Source organism: Oncorhynchus mykiss, chromosome 8 (genome assembly GCF_057628025.1).
Source record: "Oncorhynchus mykiss isolate SJ-2025 chromosome 8, ASM5762802v1, whole genome shotgun sequence".
NCBI classification, from domain to species: domain Eukaryota; kingdom Metazoa; phylum Chordata; class Actinopteri; order Salmoniformes; family Salmonidae; genus Oncorhynchus; species Oncorhynchus mykiss.
In genome coordinates this window covers 24193978-24206256 of record NC_143029.1, presented here as the reverse complement: position 1 = coordinate 24206256, position 12279 = coordinate 24193978, and the positions used below count along the sequence as shown (strand labels likewise).

The window sequence follows — 12279 nt, the reverse complement described above, 5'->3', positions numbered from 1 at the left end:
ACAACGACCCTAAGCACACAGCCAAGACAACGCAGGAGTGGCTTCGGGACAAGTCTCTGAATGTCCTTGAGTGGCCCAGCCAGAGCCCGGACTTGAACCTGACCTGAAAATAACTGTGCAGCGACGCTTCCCATCCAACCTGACAGAGCTTGAGGGGATCTGCAGAGAAGAAATGGGAGAAACTCCCATAATACAGGTGTGCCAAGCTGTGTAAAGGGTTTGAATAATTATGTAATTGTAATATTTCAGTTAATTTTTTATACATTTACAAACATTTCTAAAAAGCAGTTTTTGCTTTTCCATTATGTAGGTAGTGTGTGTAGACTGCTCAGGAAAACAAAACAATTTAGTCAATTTTAGAATAAGGCTGTAACGTAACAAAATGTGAAAAAAGTGAAGGGGTCTGGATACTTTCCGAATGCACTGTATCATTAACATATTATGCAATTGCTCATGCTTTCTGATTGGCAGAGATCTTGAATGTAAACTCTCCCCAGTCTGATTTTGACATGCAAGCTAGGTCACGCTCCGAAATACTGTTCACTACTTTCATATTTAAAATGTGTACGAGTTCACTATCTACATGTCCTGATGTGTGCGCGCCTCATGGGTCTTCCGGTCAGCCGGCTGTGACACAGCCTAGGATCCAACCCGGGGCTATAGTGCCCCTTATGCACAGCGATACAGTGCCTTAGATCACTGTGCCACTCGGGAGTCCTGCACATTAACATGCTTCATTGTGTCTGTCGTCAGGTACTTATTACATTTATTGTATTTAGTACTATTTTTGTCATTGTTATGATGTTTGACTTCAAAATTCTCAGTCTGATATTGACATGCAAGCGACGACTCACGAATGTACAGCCATCAACAGACGGTTGTCCTGCACATTTAATGTGGTTCCTTGTGTCTATCGTCAGAGTAAACTACCAATCAACTGGGCTCACTGGCCGGACAGTCCTTTCTTTAAAAACACAATGCAAGAGGTACGAAGTACGATAAGATTTGCTACATTAGCAAAGAGAAATTTCTCAAGAAATAATTTTGCTAGGACTGTCTGGTTGTTGTTGTTTTTTAGCAAATTTATTAAAAATGAAAAACAGAAATCTCATTTACACACACACACAATTAAATTGGTGGCTGACTAAATACTTTTTTGCCCCACTGTATAAAAAAATGTAAATCATTATTTAACTTTGACATTATGGGGTATTGTGTGTAGGCCAGTGACAAAAAAACATTTTAATTTAAGAAAATGTTCAATTCTGGTTGTAAGACAAAGAAAATGAAGAAACGGTAAAGTGGTGTGAATACTTTCTAAAGGCACTGTATACAATTTCATTTCCAGGACGCCCTCACTCCGAGATTTTAAATCTGGAAACAAGGTCACCACCATAACTTGGCCTCATTCATTTGGCAACAGAGTATCTACTGCACACTAGCCAGACAGACTTCCCCTGTACTCAAAATCACACAAACCACCCATTAGAGGTCGACCGATCATGATTTTTCAACGCTGATACCGATTATTGGAGGACCAAAAAAAGATAGATTATTATTTTTATTTATTTATTTTTTAAAATCAGGTGATTTTTATATATACAGTTGAAGTCGGATGTTCACATACACTTAGATTGGAGTCATTAAAACTAGTTTTTAAACCACTCCACAAATGTCTTGTTAACAATCTATAGGTTTTGGTAAGTCGGTTAGGACATCTACTTTGTGCATGACAAGTAATTTTTCCAACAATTGTTTAGAGACAGATTATTTCACTGGATCAGAAGTTTACATACATTAAGTTGACTGCGCCATTAAACAGCTTGGAAAATGCCAGAAAATTGTGTGACTTCAGGCTAATTTTCATCATTTATCAGAAGTTTGAGTCAATTGGAGGTGTACCTGTGGATGTATTTCAAGGCCTATCTTCAAATTCAGTGCATCTTTGCTTGACATCATGGTAAAATCTAAAGAAATCAGCCAAGACCTCAGAAAAAAAACTGTCGACCTCCACAAGTCTGGATCATCCTTGGGAGCAATTTCCAAACGCCTGAAGGTACCGCGTTCATCTGTACAAACAATAGTACGCAAGTATAAACACCATGGGACCACGCTGCAGTCATACCACTCAGGAAGGAGATGCGTTCTGTCTCCTAGAGAAAAACGTACTTTTGTGTGAAAAGTGCAAATCAATTCCAGAACAACAGCAAAGGACTTTGTGAAGATGCTGGAGGAAACAGATACAAAAGTATCTATATCCACAGTAAAACGAGTCCTATATCGACATAACCTGAAAGGCCGCTCAGCAAGTAAGAAGCCACTGCTCCAAAACCGCCATAATTAAAAAAAAAAGCCAGACTACAGTTTGCAACTGCACATGGTTACATTGTACTTTTTGGAGAAATGTCCTCTAGTCTGATGAAACAAAAATATAACTGTTTGTCCATAATGACCATCGTTATGGAGGAAAAAGGGGGAGGCTTGCAAGCCGAATAACACCATCCCAACCGTGAAGCACAGGGGTGGCAGCATCATGTTGTGGGGGTGCTTTGCTGCAGGAGGGACTGGTGCACTTCACAAAATAGATGGCATCATGAGAATGGAAAATGTGGATATATTGAAGCAACATCTCAAGACATCAGTCAGGAAGTTAAGGCTTGGTCGCAAATGGGTCTTCCAAATGGACAATGACCCCAGGCATACTTCCAGAGTTGTGGCAAAATAGTTTAGGGACCACAAAGTCAGGGTATTTGAGTGGCCATCACAAACCCCTGACCTCAATCCTATCGAAAATGTGGGCAGAACTGAAAAGGCGTGTGCGAGCAAGGAGGCCTACAAACCTGACTCAGTTACACCAGCTCTGTCAGAAGGAATGGGCCAAAATCCACCGAACTTATTGTGGGAAGCTTGTGAAAGGCTACCCAAAACATTTGACCCAAGTTAAACTATTTAAAGGCAATGTTACTAAATACTAATTGAGTGTATGTAAACTTCTGACCCACTGGGAATGTGATGAAAGAAATACAAGCTGAAATAAATCACTCTCTGCACTATTATTCTGACATGTCACATTCTTAAAATAAAGTGGTGAGCCAAACTGACCTAAAACAAGGAATGTTGACTAGGATTAAATGTCAGGAATTGTAAAAAAAAAAAAAGAAAAAGAAAAATAAACTTAGTTTAAATGTATTTGGCTAAGGTGTACGTAAACTTCCGACTTCAACTTTGTGTGTGTGTAATATATATATATATATATTTGTAATAATGACAATTACAACAATACAGAATTAACACTTTTATTTCAATATAATACATAAATAAAATGTATTTAGTCTCAAATAAATAATGAAACATGCTCAATTTGGTTTAAATAATGCAAAAACAGTGTTGGAGAAGAAAGTAAAAGCGCAATTTGTGCCATGTAAAAAAGCTACCGTTTAAGTTCCTTGCTCAGAACATATGAAAGCTGGTGGTTCAATATTCCCAGTTCTTCAATATTCCCAGTTAAGGAGTTTTAGGTTGTAGTTATTGGAATTATCGACCATTTCTCTCTATACCATTTGTATTTCATATACCTTTGACTATTGGATGTTCTAATGGGCACTTTAGTACTGCCAGCCTAATCTCAGGAGTTGATAGGCTTGAAGTCATAAACAGCGCTGTGCCTTAAGCATTGCTGAGAGCTGCTGGCAAATGCAGTAAAGTGCTGTTTGAATAAATGCTTATGAGCCTGCTGCTCCCTACCACCACTCAGCCAGACTGCTCTATCAAATCATAGATTTAATTATAATAAAACACAGAAATATGAGCATTTGGTCATTAATATGGTCAAATCTGGAAACTATCATTTAGAAAACAAAGCATTTATACTTTCAGTGAAATACGAAACCGTTACGTATTTTATCGAACGGGTGGCAACCCTAAGTCTAATTATTGCTGTTACATTGCACAACCTTCAATGTTATGTCATAATTACGTACAATTCTGGCAAATTAGTTTGCTATGAGCCAGGTGGCCCAAACTGTTGCATATACCCTGACTCTGCGTGCAATGAACGCAAGAGAAGTGACACAATTTGCCTCGTTAATATTGCCTGCAAACATTCATTTCTTTGAACCAAATATGTAGGTTTAAAAAATATATACTTCTGTGTATTGATATTAAGAAAGGCATTGATGTTTATGGATAGGTACATTCGTGCAACGATTGTGCTTTTGTTAAATCGTCACCCGATTGGCTTAGTAGGCTTTGATTCGATGGTAAATCCAACACAGGACAAGCTAGTTAACCTAGTAATATCATCAATCAACCATGTGTAGTTAACTAGTGATTGTGAAAATGTATTGTTTTTTTATAAGTTTAATGCTAGCTAGCAACTTACCTTGGCTCCTTGCTGCACTCGCGTAACAGGTGGTCAGCCTGCTACGCAGTTTCCTCGTGGAATGCAATGTAATCGGCCATAATCGGTGTCCAAAAATGACGATTACCGATTGTTATGAAAACTTGAAAATCGGCCTTAATTAACCGGCCATGCCAATTAAATCGGTCGATTTCTAACACAGGCTGCTCTGCTCCAGATAAAATCTCCCAAAATGACTTTCTGGCTGGCACTAAAATAATCCTACCTTTTGCTGCTCAGACCTGACCCCAACTCTCACATCTGTACATGACAAATAAAACAACAAAATTGAGGAAAGTGTAGAATTGCAATGCACAGGCATGTAATGTATGTGTGTATGTGTCTATGTGTGTGTGTGTGTGCGACCGCACGTGCTTAGGGGATGTGGGGATGATTTGAGACGACTGCAGTGCATGTGAGGCTTGTTTAGTATGCATGTGATTGGCACACCCTTCTCCTAACTCAATAAGTACAAGTCTAGTCTGGGTTGCATTAACTGTGTTCTGTATCTCTGGTTCTCCACAGTGAGGCTACCTTTTGAGATCAGATAGAGTAATAGGAACCATGACTGAGCCATGAGTTCCTTATGAGTTCCAGTGAGATGCACCCATGCCAGTGAAGTGACAGGCTCTTTCAAGTCTGATTTAAGACCTACTCTTGGAGTTTGGCAGAGAGAGAGAGCAGCTCCAGCACTTTCATCCAAATCTCAAGACTTATTATGTGACACCAGATAGATATAAAAAGCAGAGGTTGTATGCAGTGTAACTACAAGTAGGTTTGCAGTAAATAATCTGACTCCGGGACAGTGAGGTGTAAAACTAGTGTGAGCTGCTGTGACACCAGCTAGATATAAAAAGCGGTTGTATGCAGTGTAACTACGAGTAGGTTTGCAGTAAATAATCTGACTCAGGAATAGTGAGGTGTAAAACTAGTGTGAGCTGCTGTGACACCAGCTAGATATAAAAAGCAGAGGTTGTATGCAGTGTAACTACAAGTAGGTTTGCAGTAAATAATCTGACTCAGGGATAGTGAGGTGTAAAACTAGTGTGATCTGCTGTGGTAGAGTACAAAGGGAGCAGTGAGGTGTAAAACCAGTGTGATCTGCTGTGGTAGAGTACAAAGGGACAGTGAGGTGTAAAACTAGTGTGATCTGCTGTGGTAGAGTACAAAGGGACAGTGAGGTGTAAAACCAGTGTGATCTGCTGTGGTAGAGTACAAAGGGACAGTGAGGTGTAAAACCAGTGTGATCTGCTGTGGTAGAGTACAAAGGGAGCAGTGAGGTGTAAAACCAGTGTGATCTGCTGTGGTAGAGTACAAAGGGACAGTGAGGTGTAAAACCAGTGTGATCTGCTGTGGTAGAGTACAAAGGGACAGTGAGGTGTAAAACCAGTGTGATCTGCTGTGGTAGAGTACAAAGGGACAGTGAGGTGTAAAACCAGTGTGATCTGCTGTGGTAGAGTACAAAGGGACAGTGAGGTGTAAAACCAGTGTGATCTGCTGTGGTAGAGTACAAAGGGAGCAGTGAGGTGTAAAACCAGTGTGATCTGCTGTGGTAGAGTACAAAGGGAGCAGTGAGGTGTAAAACCAGTGTGATCTGCTGTGGTAGAGTACAAAGGGAGCAGTGAGGTGTAAAACCAGTGATCTGCTGTGGTAGAGTACAAAGGGACAGTGAGGTGTAAAACCAGTGTGATCTGCTGTGGTAGAGTACAAAGGGACAGTGAGGTGTAAAACCAGTGTGATCTGCTGTGGTAGAGTACAAAGGGACAGTGAGGTGTAAAACCAGTGTGATCTGCTGTGGTAGAGTACAAAGGGACAGTGAGGTGTAAAACCAGTGTGATCTGCTGTGGTAGAGTACAAAGGGAGCAGTGAGGTGTAAAACCAGTGTGATCGGCTGTGGTAGAGTACAAAGGGACAGTGAGGTGTAAAACCAGTGTGATCTGCTGTGGTAGAGTACAAAGGGACAGTGAGGTGTAAAACCAGTGTGATCTGCTGTGGTAGAGTACAAAGGGACAGTGAGGTGTAAAACCAGTGTGATCTGCTGTGGTAGAGTACAAAGGGAGCAGTGAGGTGTAAAACCAGTGTGATCGGCTGTGGTAGAGTACAAAGGGACAGTGAGGTGTAAAACCAGTGTGATCTGCTGTGGTAGAGTACAAAGGGACAGTGAGGTGTAAAACCAGTGTGATCTGCTGTGGTAGAGTACAAAGGGACAGTGAGGTGTAAAACTAGTGTGATCTGCTGTGGTAGAGTACAAAGGGAGCAGTGAGGTGTAAAACCAGTCTGATCTGCTGTGGTAGAGTACAAAGGGACAGTGAGGTGTAAAACCAGTGTGATCTGCTGTGGTAGAGTACAAAGGGACAGTGAGGTGTAAAACCAGTGTGATCTGCTGTGGTAGAGTACAAAGGGAGCAGTGAGGTGTAAAACCAGTGTGATCTGCTGTGGTAGAGTACAAAGGGACAGTGAGGTGTAAAACTAGTGTGATCTGCTGTGGTAGAGTACAAAGGGAGCAGTGAGGTGTAAAACCAGTGTGATCTGCTGTGGTAGAGTACAAAGGGACAGTGAGGTGTAAAACTAGTGTGATCTGCTGTGGTAGAGTACAAAGGGAGCAGTGAGGTGTAAAACCAGTATGATCTGCTGTGGTAGAGTACAAAGGGAGCAGTGAGGTGTAAAACCAGTGTGATCTGCTGTGGTAGAGTACAAAGGGAGCAGTGAGGTGTAAAACCAGTGTGATCTGCTGTGGTAGAGTACAAAGGGACAGTGAGGTGTAAAACTAGTGTGATCTGCTGTGGTAGAGTACAAAGGGAGCAGTGAGGTGTAAAACCAGTATGATCTGCTGTGGTAGAGTACAAAGGGAGCAGTGAGGTGTAAAACCAGTGTGATCTGCTGTGGTAGAGTACAAAGGGAGCAGGGCATAACATTTACTTTTTGGTCCACCAGCCACTGTGGCAGGTAGATGAAACAATATATATATATATATTTTACCCTGCTAAAATTACACCAACATAATACACAAAAAACAGATGAGCATGCTTTGTAATGTTTTTTAAACAATTCATATATTACTAGTAACGTGGTATATTGTTTAATTTAATTTGTGTGTGTCTTTTAACCAAAATTTCCCAGATGTTTAAGGGCGAGAGGGTAGCGCGACACGACATGTTTGTGCCTGTGAGATTGAGTCTGGTCTAGTAGAAGCGTTGTCTTCTCTTCCCTAGCAGTTGAAACTCAAATAGACAAACAACCTAACTTGAACAAAATAATGCAAATAGTCAAGAAACAGTTCAAGTAAATTAAAATTAACTTTTATGTATGTGAGCAGCTCTTCACTTGCGCACAGTCCCAGCACGAAGTGGAATAGGCTATATAGGATTCATAGTTTTGATTTTGTGCAAATAATTTACCAGCTATGAAACAAAACGGCAGAAATACTTAAAACTGCTACTGCAGCATTTATTTTACTATAAATGTGATACTACTATACTATTATTATTCACAAATGCAAGTGAAATGCTGTGGAGTGCCGCCTTGTTAACGTCCAGAATGTCAATTTACCTTGAAAACCAGATGCATCCGGTAGTTCCCAACCCGCTGAGGGTGATTCGAAGGGAGTAGGAGGAAACACCTTTCTGTACCTTGGCAGTTCAACTCACAATGAACCTGTTTAGGCTAGGCATGTGGGAGTGCCATAGCATTCCACTGCTTTATGATTTAGCCTAGTTATTCAGTAGGCCTATTTCTTACAGCTGTATGGGTGATGCCAAGCCTCAACACAACGGCTTTTGGACCAATAGGATGTATTGTTGTTTTGTTGCTCAAGGAAAAGTTGGTTCTCCGTTCAAAACAATTTTTCTCAGTCAGAGCACCTTTTTATTCCCAGAGTCCCCAGTTGTCTTGAATGCACTGAAGTCTGAGATTTCCGAGTTCCCAGTTTTTTTGAACACAACATATAGCTTGAAAACTTGACTGCTGACATGCAAAACATTTTGGGACTGTATTAACCAGAGGTCTAATTAAAAAGAATACCAAAGGATTATTGAGTGGCTTATTCCTGAGGTAAATTAATGTTTTTGTAAGACAATTAATTGAAAGCAGTCTGTAGGTCAGAGCCTGATTCACATGCACATTGGTATTCAGAGAAGGAATGTGTTTGTGTCAATCTGTTGCAAAACATAAGGATATTGCCAAGCTACAGTTAATTATGTAATAAAAGACTGAATTGTGCAAGTTCCCATTTGATAAAGAGGAACAGCTTGTCTAACTGAAGACAATATTTTTAGCAGTGGAAATTGTTATCTTCCACATTTGTGCTGTTTACATTCACCTACACTACTATCCAATATATCACCACAATTTTCCTACTGTTCCTGCCAGTCTAAGAGCGCACGTGCCTAGCTCTGCACGGCAACAATGGCCTCTCCTCATGAGATAGATAGGCTACTTGAGTGTGAGTGTAAACAACAGGACATATCAGATAGCGGAAGCCAGGGTGAAAAAGTGATTATGAAGAGCAGCCAAATACAATGAGCTCTGTGCATTCAAATTGCCATCGATAAAATGCAATTGTGTCTGTTGGAGTATGGTTGCCCATACCGTAACTCCACGTCCACCATGGGGCACTCTGTTCACAACGTTGGTGCATACTGCTGCATACTCACCAGACATGGAGAGTCAGTTAAGAACAAACTCTTATCTACAATGGCGACCTTCCACGGCCAAACCCTAACGATGCTGGGCCAATTGTGCGCCGCCCTATGGGACAATCCCGGCCGGTTGTGATACAGCCTGGAATCGAACCAGAGTGTGTAGTGACGCCTCCAGCACTGAGATGCAGTGCCTTAGACCGCTGCGCCACTCGGGAGGCTTACATGCCATCAATCTTATCTAATGACACCTTGGAATGGACCTTGACCTATAGCACATACCATAGCTGCCACTTGATGTTCAACATAACAAGATAGCTCTCTCTCTCTCTCCTTGAGGTGGCCTCTGCACCAAAATCAACATGAGATTTAATCTGCAACTACAGTATGATTGGATATGATTGCATTAAGTAGGCCACTGCTTTCTCTATTGATCACATTGATAAAAGCAACCATTGATTAGAATACGAGACAGCTATTAAATCCAGAATTTAAAGTTACAAACCATGAAAAGAAGGCAATGCAGTTGGTTAACAACCCAATCAAGAAAACTATCTGCTTTACAGTATGACATTCAAAGCTTGTACTGTACAATTCAATGTCCTCACACTGTACAGTGTGCAATGCATTGTATCCATTTCATTTCACTGATAGTAAAGGACAAATAGTATCTGGCTATTTTAATAATGCATACACATTTAATGTAGCCTATTTGCAGACACATACTGGTAGGTAGTCCTCCACTTTGAAAATAACCAGGCATGTAGTCTGCATGTGGCACGACTGACACTGATACAGAATGTTGTTTATGGGCCAACTGAGCTCCTCTTCTAGCCCTGACCTTTGTGACCATTGACAAAGCTTTGTCCTTCAGGCAAAACTACCAATATAGCGTAGATGATTCTTCTTAATGATTTGTATTTTTTTTGGTTCCCCATTAGCCAAAGGAGCAGCTACTCTTCCTGGGGTGCAGCACAGTTAAGGCAGTTTATACAATTTTAAAAACATTGCATTCACAGATTTCACAACACACTTTGTGCCCTCAGGCCCCTACCCCACCACAACCACATATCTACAGTACTAAATCCATGTGTACGTATGTTATCGTGTGTGTGCCTGTGCCAATGTTTGTGTTGCTTCACATTCCCTGCTGTTCCATAAGGTCTTTCTTATCTGTTTTATTTTTAATCTAATTTTACTGCTTGCATCAGTTACTTGATGTGGAATAGAGTTCCATGTATTCATGGCTCTATGTAGTACTGTGTGTCTGTTCTGGACTTGGGGACTGTGAATAGACCTCTTGTGACATGTCTTGTGGAGTATATATGGGTGTCTGAGCTGTGTGCCAGCGGTTTAGACAGATAGCTTGGTGCATTCAACATGTAATAAACGAAAGTAGTGATGAAGTCAATCTCTCCAGCCGTGCTTCCCTGTTCTGAGCCAATTGCAATTGTCCTAAGTCCTTTTTTGTGGCACCTGACCACACGACTGAACAGTAGTCAAGGTGTGATTACTCTGCCTATTATGGAAATGGACTGCTTCAAAACACAGTTGTCATTCACGTCTACAAGCTGATTGAAATGCATGCAGGAAAATGTGCACAAATGACCTACTGTTGGCCAAATGTCACACCAGCTAGCAGAGAATGCATTAGCCAGAAGATTCCGACCTTAACTGGGCGCTTGCTTTCTGGCGCACATGAAAGTTTGATGCCAGTTAGTTACATGTTGTATTACTTCCACTGTGCATCATGACTGAGTCTAGACAAACAGGCAAACAACATCGACTAAGCAGGTGAAGTGGCCAGTAAAAATGTTTGGATTTCGTCAAAGACTTGCATAAAATATTTCGGCATGACGTAAGTAAACTATCTAACGTTAGGCTGTTTGTGTTCACCGACATTAGGATAAACTATAAAGCTATTCTGATAACATTGGCCAGCTATTCTGACCTCAGACGTGATGTAGCTAGTTACAATAGCTACATTTCGTGGAGTTGAGAATTAGGTCACGTTTCAAGGCAGATTAGATGTGTTTTATTTCGCCAATGCTGCAATGTCCAAATTGCCAAATTAATACGTATGTATTCCATTTTGCTACTTGTAATATGGAAAATAATACACTTACCCCCAGTAATTGCGAATGTCTGGTTGTCTTTTCAAAGCTACCTCGTCCCCCAAAGGCCTAAACAGTGTGTCTTGTCTTCCACCATGAGGTAAACACTGTTTACCTACGCTAAACCGTGATTGTGAGAGTGCTTTTACCCCGCCCCTAAACACCTCCTATTGGTCGTGCGATAAGCGAAGCAGGTTTTTGAGAGGTGGTGACTGAATCCTGATCCCTCATTGGCCAATCTTCCAAGAAAAGGGTGTACTCTCCAAGTTTAAAGCCAGTGAAAAGTCAGAACCCTTTTGAAAGGGAGGTCTTTGCTCTGGACAGAAAAATAAAGCTACTTTTAACCACGTACAGTTTACACATGAGAATAGCTAGACCTTCTCTATCATGTACCAAAAAAGTCACATTTCACAAACTAAACGTGTCTATTAGAGAGATACAAGTCACAGAGGATCAATTGATTGTATTAGTTGTCTTACAGGAATGTAGTAGTCTAGAAGACCATCAAATTAAATTATACCCTCATAGCCTGGTTCCTCTGTATGTTTCTTCCTAGGCTCCTGCCTCTCTAGGGAGTTTATCCTAGCCACCGTGCTTCTACATCTGCATTGCTTGCTTTTTGGGGTTTTAGGCTGGGTTTTTGCACAAGCACTTTGTGACATCTGTTGATGTAAAAATGGCTTTATAAATACATTTGATTTGCAATTTTTAAAAGACAGGTTTTTATTTTGAATATTTACCGCCGCCTGCTGGTGGTTTTTCGAAAGTTTTCCTCTTCTAATAACGTTTACACATTTGCTGTACCAATATCAGTCAAGAGATGGCGTACGTGACGGGCAATTTACATTACCTTTGTAAAATATAGTTGCGAGAACAATAACTGTTGAAGAATTTCGGGAATTGGACTACACGTTTTCATTCAGTTCATATTTGTATCTAGTCTATTTATAGAGTTCATCATCTGAATCTTTCTTGATGCAGTAGCCATAACAGCTTCATGAACCATAATCTGTTGTTGATCAATAGAATGTCTTATCATCAATATGGCTATCATTCAGGCAGTTGACAATTTGAATTACAAGCCCTCTCCACTCTGGCATTTATTTTCTTTATTCGATCAATCACAGGA

The 12279-nt window shown here is 40.8% G+C and overlaps 1 protein-coding gene across 4 annotated transcripts in view; it reads right to left on the bottom strand.

Annotated features, from left to right (window-relative positions):
* LOC110529642 (atypical kinase COQ8A, mitochondrial) overlaps nucleotides 1-11307 on the bottom strand; it is a 29843-nt gene extending 18536 nt beyond the window's left edge. Inside the window, exon 1 of one of the 4 annotated variants that reach the window (XM_036985060.2) lies at nucleotides 11163-11307. The gene's annotated coding sequence lies outside the window, so the exon portion shown is untranslated. Of the gene's footprint in view, nucleotides 1-7948; nucleotides 8299-11162 lie in introns of those variants that run through there. The other 3 variants (XM_036985063.2, XM_036985062.2, XM_090242983.1) reach the window with 3 other exon arrangements.
* Between the last annotated feature and the right edge of the window lie 972 nt (nucleotides 11308-12279).